The sequence below is a fragment of the Pteropus medius genome, unplaced genomic scaffold, assembly GCF_902729225.1.
Source record: "Pteropus medius unplaced genomic scaffold, Ma_sr-lr_union100, whole genome shotgun sequence".
Taxonomy (NCBI): domain Eukaryota; kingdom Metazoa; phylum Chordata; class Mammalia; order Chiroptera; family Pteropodidae; genus Pteropus; species Pteropus medius.
The window spans coordinates 47195226-47203319 of record NW_024349800.1 but is presented as its reverse complement, the minus strand read 5'-3'; the positions used below and the strand labels follow the sequence as shown (position 1 = coordinate 47203319).

General features: G+C 46.2%; 1 long non-coding RNA gene across 1 annotated transcript in view; it reads left to right on the top strand.

Moving 5' to 3' along the window:
• The window catches only part of LOC120621807 (uncharacterized), a 48019-nt gene extending 40813 nt beyond the window's left edge, over positions 1 to 7206 (top strand). The window contains exon 5 of the long non-coding RNA XR_005658302.1: positions 6360 to 7206. This is a non-coding gene — a long non-coding RNA (uncharacterized LOC120621807). The remainder of the gene's footprint in view (positions 1 to 6359) is intronic.
• Positions 7207 to 8094: the final 888 nt, after the last annotated feature.

Here is an 8094-nt window from a genome sequence, read left to right as displayed (position 1 = left end):
TGCGTGTGTGTGTACGAAATGAGGGAAATTGGGCCAAAACATCTCAAAGGGTACTCCCAGTCTTGGTGATCTCAACCTCTCTTTCATCTGGCTGATTGCAGCTCCTTCCATATCATGGCTCCTTTTGTTTGAAAAAATCTGGAATTTGGGAATGGATTCAATGATAAGTTGGCTCTTGAGGAAGATTCTGTAATATGATCATGCAGCTGTTCAGTGATTCTGCATGAGTGTAAGATCACTTTGGGGTGGAATGTCAAAGTTTACCAGACATTATCTTGGACCAGTTCTCCTTTTTCCATGAGACCAAATCATTATCCTCAAAAGCATTGCTAATTGTGCATATCCACCAGATGCTGGAAGGCCCTAGCTGGGAAGCAGAGGACCCATGCTGGGGGTCATCCACCTCGCTGGGGTTTCTCCTTGACTGGGCTTACACTGGAGGGCCTGGCAAGTAGCCATGCTGTGCCCTGGAATAAATGACTTGTCAAATAACCAGCCCCAGCCCCAGGAGGTGCTCTCACATTCACTTGGCCTTTGATGTACCTTTACAGCAGAGAAACTAGGAGAGCAGATGGGCTATCCTAGAAGCCTACCTCACTGAGGGAAAGGTTAAGTTACAAGGACCCATGTTTAAAAACATTTTTTTGGAAATGACTTCCTTCCCCTTATTTTTAGAATACTTACTCTCTGGCACCCATCAGAACATTTAGAAGTCATCTAGAAACAGAAGAAAAGGAGAGAGCTAGCTGACTTGGTTGCCTGCTGGATTGACTTTGATTGCTTTTTCACATACAGATCAAAAGCCTCCCGAGTAGTTAACCCTCAGTCAGGGAGTAAATCCTACAGATAGAGAAGATTTAGCAGAAGTGGGCCAGCACTGAGTGCGAACAGTGCATCACACTATCAGTGCTGGCGGTTTCTTGTCACCTGTGTGAATATCCTGAAGATGAGCTCTGGCTCCACTCTGTAAGCAGTCCTGGGGTCCAAGGGCCATCTTAGCATGCAGGGGTTAAGGTCCCCCAGATCCTTGGAGAATGCATGGTGACCCCTTATCAAGAACTGTGGGAAAGGGGTGTCCAGGTATGCATGATCTCTTTGTCCTTGGTGATACCTGTCTATACTTTCTCTGGTGATTAGTATAAGAGCTGGAGCAAAGATAGAAAATTAAAGTCTTCCAAGACCAAGAAGGCAGAGATTCAAAGAGTCATGTGTCCAAACAAGAAATATCAGGAATGAGTAGATTTAGGAAAAGCATTCAGTTTGAAGAGCAAGCAAGAGCACAGAGACCCTCAGAGAAGTTGACTTGGGGAAGGGATGCCCCAAACTAGGAACACACTTCTGAATGGGAGATTAGGGAAGAACACTGCTCAGGTGTTTAACCGCCAGCTCAGGAGCTTCTCCTGGCCTTCCCACGGGTGTTTACTTTTGGTCTCAGTCCCACATTTCCCCTTCTCCTTTTGGGACAGGCATGTGTGTGGTTCTTGGGGAAAGGAGGTTATATGTGGATGTGCAGAGACCAGGGGAGCATGTAGGCAGCCACTAAGACCTGTCCCCAACCTCCCTACACATTTCCAGACTCACAGATGGGAGAGATGATCATGTGTGGGTCTATGGGTAACACGTGTGAGTGCTGCTTACATTGTGTTCTAGTCTGCCAATGAACAGTGAAATTCGGAACTGAGAAATGTGAACTTCATAGGCTTCTCTGAGCATGGGATTACTGCTTAAGCCCAAAGCTTCTGTCATTTTATTTGAGAATTGATTAAAGTTTAAGAGGATCTGTTCAATCAGAGGTCAAAAAGGTCACTTACAATAGGTTCCATTAAACCAAGACCCTACACAAATCCAGGCAGAAAAATAGAAATGAGACTTAGGAATGAGACAAGAGGCTTCTCAGGAGGAACTGGTTTCTGTCTGAGGGAGATGAGCTGTCAGATCCTTTGCTCTGGAGAATCACAGGCCCCCAAGCAGCCTTGAGCGGGGATAGACTGAAGTTTGAACAGGCTATAAGAAATGATCTTTCTTAAGGCCTAGGGTGTAGGCTTTTTTCAATTATCTAGATACCAGAGGCCTCACCTTTTGTTCTTTCAAAGGTAAATGACTCTAGATCCCTCACAGAGACCCTCTAAGTATTATTTATTTCTTTCAAACCAAAAAGAACTTTTCAAACCCCTGTTCTGAGCCAGGCACCATGGTTGGGGCTTATGGGGATGCAAAGATAAGCTGAGCAGGATCGTTGGACTCCCAGAACTTTAGAAGAAGGTCAAAAGAAGTCAAACTTTCTTTAATTTTGAAAATTTTAAAATATGTTTTCCAAAATGCTTCCCATGCATTGCCGAGAAGTCTGCTCTCCAGCAAGTCTAATTGCAGGTGGCACTGGCCACTTTCAGATGGAAGCAGGTGGCTGTGAAGTCATCTATCTGGGTCTCTTTCACTTTCCTTTCTATAGTCACTCCGAGTGGCGACCTGAGCCAAGTGCTGAGCTGAGCTGGCTCCTGACCCCAGGGGCAGTGCTGGCCTAGGTACCTGGTGCTCAGGGCCTGTCTTGGTGTCTGTGCCTCAGCTCATCCTTAGCATCCCATGGGGAGGTACAGAATGCTTCTTTCCATTTTTATCTATGGCTTTCCTTAATGTCCCTGGGTGAGGGAGTTGAACAGACCCCCAGGGAGGCTTTAAAAATTGAAAGCCAGTCCTGGCCAGGGCCCCCACCGGATAGTGAAAGAGCAGGGGAGGAAACAAAAGTGCTTGTGTTAACAGAATGTCATTTTCCAACATGATTCAGGCCCCAATGTTCAGGCAGGAAAAGGAGAACAAATGCCTTCCCATTCATCACTTTGGACACAGTTATTTTTAGAGCGCACACCAGCTCAGTGCTGGGCTCCTCGGGCCCTGCCGTGGAAGGAAATGAGGCTGGGCAGATAGAGTCAGTCAAGAGTGGAGAGCTTGCAGGCATGTGAGTGTGTGTGTGTGTGTGTAGGAAAAAGAGCAGGAGTGAGTAGGCAGCCTTCCTCCCAAACTAGGCCCTAAGCCTGGTACCTTATGTAAGCAAGAGAGGAGAGAAACCGAACATGGAGGTGATCATCTGGGGAGTTGCTAAGGGAGAAGAGAGGGCCCAGAATTCAAGTGGGCCCGGCTCAGGAAGCAGCTCCTCCCATCCCCACCCTGGCCTGGCCTGGCCTTTCACATGCCCACAGGAAGCCCTACTGGGTTGAGGGCAAGGCAATCTCGGTACTTGATTCTGTAGGATGCCTTTGGTTTTGCTACCTGCCACAACCTGGAAAACACCTGGCCAATATTTACCTCTCTGGCCAACATGAAGATCTCCGTGCCCGGGTGAAGGTCGAGCTGTCTGGACCCTCTTCACTGTCATCTGGGAAATAACTTCTGCACTAATCAGCATCCGAGCACCCATTTTTCTAGAAGGCAAAGTCTTACCTGGGCCTGGAAACAGCCCTTTCTTGCAAGAAATAGAGAAGTGGTTTTTCTTCTTTTTCACCCATTTTTGGCCCTCTCTCCTCTCTCTGCTGACTGAAGGGAGAGGGAGGCCTACGGTTGAACTCAGCCCTGAGGCAAGATTCTGCCTAGGCTGTGGCTTCAGGCAGGTGTGCTCTCCTTTTATCTTAAATACCCTGCCCTCCTGCCTCCTAGCCGCAGATCCCTGGGCTCTGAAAAGGATGTGTAAACCACCTCCTGGATCCTAGCTAACATAAACAGGCTGGGGTGATGCTGTCTACCTTCTTTCCACCAGGCTTTTTGGAAGTGCTTCAAAGTCTACGGAAATGTACTCTATACTACATAGGGCTTTCAGGGCCTCTGACTTGATTCACTTTCCATTAATAGCTCAGCTATCCTTGAAGTTCTGGCCAGTTTTGAACCATCTTACTGGCAGAGAGGGTTATATGACTTCCTGCACAGCCGCTGGATGGCCTCTCACAAGCCAAGGCTACTGGACAAAGCATATCACCATAACAAGTCCCTGCTACCGCTCCCTCCCAGGAAGCAAGAATAGCTTGTGTGACGTTGAGAGCAGGAGTCTCTCTGATGGCCCTGTTAGCATCCAAGAGATAGAGGGCTTATCTGCTTTGTACCATGACCTGAGGTAGTAAGGGGACAGGAGAGGAATAAGGGGGAAGAGTGCCAGTCCATTTGTTTTACTTGCATCTTTTCTCCTGACAAATTATCACAAGAAGTGCCATTCAGCCAGCAATTTAGCAAGAAAAATGCTCTTGACTATGATCAAGGACTATCAAGGTCACCTGTGCATAGGCAGGCAGGTGAGGAAGAAGCAGGACTGCCTAGGAAGCCAGGTGTCCCAATCCCAGCTCTGCCACCAGTTTAGATCCATTGTGACCTTGAATCAGCCATTTACCTCTCTGAACCAAAAAGGGAATGACTCTGACCAAATGTCCCAGGTACTTTTCCAGAGTACCTCAAATCAAACATAATTAGGGAGGTGGGTCTTTTAGAAAACAAAATCCTTGGAGAAATTAGTCCTCATGCTGCTAATGGAAGCTAACAGACTGTAGAATAAAAACGACTAGAAGTTATTGACCTCCTACGAAATGCCAGGTACTGAACATATCTTACCACCAATTCTTACAAGAACCTTGCATAGAAGGTATCATTTTCCCATTGTATGGATGAAAAAACTGAGGATCAAAGATGTTAAACTGATTGCTCAAGGTCACGAAGTGGCAAAGGCAGGACATCTTTCTGATGCCAAAGCCCATGTGCTTTCTGTTACACCATATGCCTTTAAATGGATCAGAAACAATGCCTGTTATTCATTTGTTTTTCTTATATTAAACATCTTTTTCAAAGTCTGTCCCTTCTCTGTACTTCATTTTTCTTGTACATAAAATTATTTATCATTATAAAAGAACAGCAATTCTGTCCACCTCAAGTTGTGCCGAGAAAGTAAAGCATTTGATCTCATGAGCCACCAAATCAGTCTTTTACAACTGATGGTCAGATGACCTTGTCTGAAAGTTTCTGTGGGTGCTAGGTGCTTAGAGCAAAGTAGGATGAGTCAGATGCCAGCCTACTTCTTTTTCAAGGACCTGACGCCAACCAACTTCCCTGGGAGGGTTAGGCTATTCATCCAGCTCTATCACAAGGTTCGTGGTGCAGTAGGCAGAGGTACCAGTGTATGCTACATTCTCTCTTCTACACTTTTCCCCTTTGGCTTGCCCTTTTTCAAAATACATTACCTACCTTTCTGTTATATTCTCAATCTTTCTTTTTCTTCTTTCCAGTCACTCTCCTTCATAGCTCTCTGTCCTTCTCCCTCTGATCTCTATGACATCTTGTCTTCTCCTTGATGATCAGGTAGCTGATAGCCGCTGGAGAGACACACAACGTTATACACACAGCAGGTTGAAATCACCTTTCCACAGACTACAGCAATCTTCACGATCCTGCAGCACCAGGTGTGGGGGGCTGAGGGGGCTGACAAAGGGGACATGCCACTTGACACTCAGCATGGTCTGGAACTGAAAGAAACAGACTCACGAATCACAATGCCTAGGCACAGCCTTCAACAGGAGAGGTCTCTGAGAAGAGCCCTCAGCCTGTAATAGGCGACTGTGGGGGTTCATGTTTCTGCTCTTTCTCTTTCTTCCTCACTGATACCTGAATTAACCATGAGTTTTTTTGGTCATGAGGACCACAAAGGAGTATCAGAGACACAGGACATTGGCAGCATTCCAGAACAATCTGGCACTCTTCTCTTGCTTCCACTCATAGCGAGGTTTACGTTAGAGGAAACTTGCAAATGAACTCCAGCCTGAAAGACTGATTGATACCAGTTTCCCTGGGCCCAAGAAACTATTCAAGTTGAAAAACTATTGAAATTGGCATGCTTTATTGCATGCTAAACACAAATAACTTGTTCTCGGTGGGTGGGTGAATGGTGAGTAGAAAGGATTGTAGAAATAAGATACAGTGATCTGAATTTCTACGTGACCCTACACGTAGTTTTCTTTTTCTGTGTCTTGGTTTCCATATTTATCAGATAGGCTTGTCCCAAGAAGAAACCAATATGTAATTGGAGGGAAAAAAAAAATGCTGTATAAATTATATTAGAGATTCCCTGCTGTTTGGGTTGCTTGAGAGAAGTTCACTCAGAAGATTCAAGATCCTTTTGATCTGAGATGAGAGGGACCAGCTGCTGAGAGATGGAGTCTGATTTAATCCAGAATTAAGCTTCCAGAAGATCTTTGTATATAATTTGTGATGCTTCTTTGTAGTCTAAATCCAGGACAAAGGTAGAGAATATGATTTGTGGAACTAGTAACAACCATAAACTGTAATTTCTGATCAAACCATTTTCTTCTGTCTCATTTACCTTTCTCACGTAGGTCGTTCTGTACAGACTCAAGGAACCAGTCCCTCTGGACGGGAGCTTCCGACCTCACGAAGGCCGTTTAGCCTGTACATTTAAGTCAAAGTAAGAAATGATAGCTCCACATATCAGGAGCTATACAAAAGTCAGAATGGAAAGTATTTCCGGCATTTTTGACTCCCCGCTTCAAGGGGCATTAAGATAATGTGGCTCTACATTGTCAATGTGGAGAAGGGCTAGTTGGGGGGCAGGGGTCACACAACGTACTTACTGGACTACATACAACTGTCTCCCGGCAATCCTCCCTCACGTCTCCACGGCCAGATTGGAGCAGCCTGTGGAAAAAATTCCTGTCTATTTTCAGAAACAGATAAAAGCATTCAGATTATGCAGTGCAAATCTCGGCCTGAAAGTGGCTGGAAAAATCTGTTCCTTGCCACTGTCACCGACCCCACGACCCCTGCGAGTAATGACATTCAGGCCCGCTTCCCCTCCTCTGTCCTCACTCCTGCCAGCACAGACTGCCCCCCACGCACGGCTGGTCCTTGTCTGCACTGTCAGAGCATTCAGTCTTTGGAGAACTGGAGACAATGGAGTAGAAGTTGATAAAAAAAATTATCAACTGGTTCAAGGAGAAGTCAGTGTTAAATCCATGTTTCTTTTTATCAGGATTTTGAGAAAGCATATTTACAAGGCTGCCTGGTCCTCGGCTCCCCACCCAGGGGTCACAGGGCAGGAGGCCCAGTCTCTGCGGACAGACAGGCCTCATTTGCTAACGAGATCCACCCTGAGGAGGACAATTGTCTAGCCTGAGCAGAGCTGCCTGAGACCAGATGTCTCCCTATCCTGACTTCCCCTAAGCGTATGAGGATTGGGAACACTGAATAGTTCATCAGACTGGATCTCTGGTGCAGGGGATTATTCCTGGCTTTAGGGAAAAGCCTGTTCAGAGACGCCTCCACTGTCCAGTGCCCTCATGTTTGCAATAAATCAGTCATGCTCTGAAGATGTGAAATTGTAAACACAATAAACCAGGCTTATGCTTAGTGCACCAGAGAGCAAATATCTGTCAAACACACTCTGGAGGACCACTCTGTTAGCTTTTCATCTGGGAGGCATTAGGGGTCTCAGGGCTCCATACTGAAAATGGAGAATGCTTTGTGCTTAGCACTCCTCATTGAATAATTCATTAAGCACCAGACTCCTCCTACAGGACTACTTATTTTAAGCACTTGTTTTTCTACCTCCACTCAAGGCAATGGGATTACAATCCAAATAGAAGCCAAACAAAGCCAGCTGCCCAAGGAGCCAGACCAGATAACTTCCGGAGGGTATGGGGTGGGCCTCTTATTCCCTCCTCCCTGGCTTCCTCCTCTGGATGCACCAGCAGGAGGGTAGGGCTAGAGCGAAAAAGCCACCATTAAGCAAAAGACTTTTGAAGAGGGAACCAGGGCCCGTCCACCTGGCAGATGGATGGAGCCAGTCCTCACAGCAAAGAGGGGTTCCCAGATTGGAGAAACAGAAGGCGGGAGCAGAGCCAGATATATTCCAAGTGCTCCCACAACCACAGAGAACTTAGGGGACCCTGCTATACCCCACCAAGGCTCAAGATCCATGTTTCTGTTTCTCTGCTTTTAAATCGAAGACTCGTAGTCTGTGAGGCAAAAACCAAGGATTAAAATGGAAATCGTGATATTTAATAAGAAGCATTGGCAGAATACTAGGAGAGAGAAGCCATAGCTCAGATTGTT